The 2,500-nt window shown below is 42.6% G+C and overlaps 1 protein-coding gene across 1 annotated transcript in view; it reads left to right on the forward strand.

Moving 5' to 3' along the window:
- The first annotated feature begins 1,366 nt into the window (after positions 1-1,366).
- Positions 1,367-2,500, forward strand: part of LOC143290496 (uncharacterized) — a 9,179-nt gene continuing 8,045 nt past the window's right edge. The window contains exon 1 of the mRNA XM_076599994.1: positions 1,367-1,470. The gene's annotated coding sequence lies outside the window, so the exon portion shown is untranslated. The remainder of the gene's footprint in view (positions 1,471-2,500) is intronic.

The following is a 2,500-nucleotide window of genomic DNA, read 5'->3' on the forward strand; positions in this document are numbered from 1 at the left end:
TTTTTTTTGGTGTGTTTTTTGGGGGGGTTTTTTTTGCTTTCTGAACCCCAACACCCTCCCACCCACTAACCACCCACACACACACACAAACACACACTCGACACACACCCTCCATTTCCCGATTGCTATCTGTTTTACGTTCTGGTTTGGAACTGTATTCTCTTCAGTACAAGTGGTCGCCGGGTGGCGCGTGCGCTCTCTCTCTCGCGCACACACACACACACACACACACACACACACACACACACACACACACATCAACTGCTACTTAGAGAGAGAGAGAGAGAGAGAGAGAGAGAGAGAGAGAGAGAGAGAGAGAGAGAGAGAGAGGCCAAAAAAGGACAGACTTACACCCATTCTCTTTTGCGAGCTTAGTAATTATGTTGAGTGTACTATACGTGCATAAGTCCATTATAACTCCCATATTATTTTCCCTGAGCCTGGTATTGGGGTGGGGTTGGGTTGGGCTGTAAGTCAAGATAAATTCCCCTTCTATTCTGCGAGCTTAGTTTTGGAAAGGGGGCAGGGGTGGGGTGGGAGATGGGGGACGGGGGGGCGGGGGGGGGGGGGGAGGGGCGTATGTGGACATAAGGCCAGATACCCCCACCCCCCTTGTAAATGCGTGTAGAGTGATTTTGGAACAGGTGAGGAGTTATTTTAACCTGTTCGAAAACAACGAACCCCCCCCCCCCCTCCCCTCACGTCCTCCCCCCGAGTCCCCTCCACCCGAGGTAAGTTTGGGCAAGTGCACATTCTTGCCTGCAAGGCTGTGCTTACAATCATATCACAAAGAAAGAAGCCACTTTTGTTCATTCCAGAATATCGATATTATTGAATGTAATGGGATGTAGCACAATCTTCTCTTAGAAGCTAAAAAAAAAGTTGGATTCACACACACACACACACACACACACACACACACACACACCTCCTAACTACCCTATCCCCTACTCCACAAGCGCCCACAAAAAAAAAGGACTTATCCAATGCAAACCCTGCGAAAAGCACGATCCCTAAAGATGATACAGATACATGGCAGAGATACAAGGTGTGGACACATCCGTGTGTGTGTGTGTGTGTGTGTGTGTGTGTGTGCGTGCTTGCGTGCGTGCGTGCGTGTGTGTGTGTGAGTGTGTGTGTGTGTGTGACTTTTGCCACGAGAGAGAGGGAAGCAACGTGTGGAGATCTGTTTGGGAGATCTCTGTCCTCGGTGGTCAATACTGGTTCCTGGTCTGTCTGTCTGTCTGTCTGTCTGTCCGTCCTGGGAAGGCACGAACGGTATGACAACATGTTTTTTTTTTTCTTTTCTGTCGTTTCCTGTGGCCACGTAGAAGTGTCGAGGAGCTGGCTTGTCGTCTGGAGGTGAGTAATAAACACCTGGAGAAATGGTATAAATACAGCAGTCACTCTCCTGTCCTTTATTCATTTTCATCAACTAGTTAGTCTTTGAAGTACCGTCGTCTCCTTTTGGTAAGTCGTTCCTTCTGGTTTATAATTTTTGACTCACTTGTGTAAACAAAGTGAGTATATGTTTTAAACTGGTGTTCGGTTGTCTGTGTGTGTGTGTGTGGTAAACTTTAACATTGCCATTTTCTCTCCAAATACTTTGTCAGCTGACACCAAATTTGGCATAAATATAGGAAAAATTTAGTTCTTTCCAGTCATCTTGTTTAAAACAATATTGCACCTCTGGGATTGGCACAAAAAATAAAAAAGAAGCCAAATTATATACAAACTGAATTTACTGTTATATATTTATATTTTTTTAATTCTCCAAACTTGGCACTTTGATCTGATATTCTGACACAACAACAAGAGCAGTCATTTTTATCATTTTTTGTTCAAACAGGAACTTCTTTTGCTAAGCATGGAAGTTATATTCATTTTGCATGTCTTTGGTGCAGATAGTAAAAAAAGGGAAATTAATCTGTAATTAATGCTAGGGGGCTTAATTTGCTTTAAACTGATCTTTCTCATCCCAAACATTACATTTTGAAATTATACTCAATACATAAAAACCTTGTGTTGTTTTTTTTTTACTCTCAGTGTACAGGTCTTTCACTATGTTCATTCGCCCAAGTGGTCTTTCTCAGAAAATACTAAGATCAATACAACGAGTGGACTTTATAGATCTATTGGCTGAGCTCTGAAGGTCGTGGGCAAAAATCAATTGCACCACATATTTAGACATAATTATTCAAAGCGCGTGCTCATATTCTTCGCGAACGCGAACGAAGCCATTTTGTTTCAAGTTGTTGACCTGCCCGTTCAATCCTATATTCAATCAACAATACACGATAACATGTGATGGAAAGTTGGAGAAGGAGACCGTTAAATATTTATTCAGAGAAAGATTTGTGAACGCCTCATCACTTACTGGATTATGCCCCAAACTGCCATAAAAATATCCACAGAATCAGTCAGAATTCACAGTTAAAAATAATAAACCATGAGAGTTAATACCCTTGAATTGATGAAACGTAAAAATTTCCAGTCTTGA

This window comes from Babylonia areolata, chromosome 15 (genome assembly GCF_041734735.1).
Source record: "Babylonia areolata isolate BAREFJ2019XMU chromosome 15, ASM4173473v1, whole genome shotgun sequence".
Taxonomy (NCBI): Eukaryota; Metazoa; Mollusca; class Gastropoda; order Neogastropoda; family Buccinidae; genus Babylonia; species Babylonia areolata.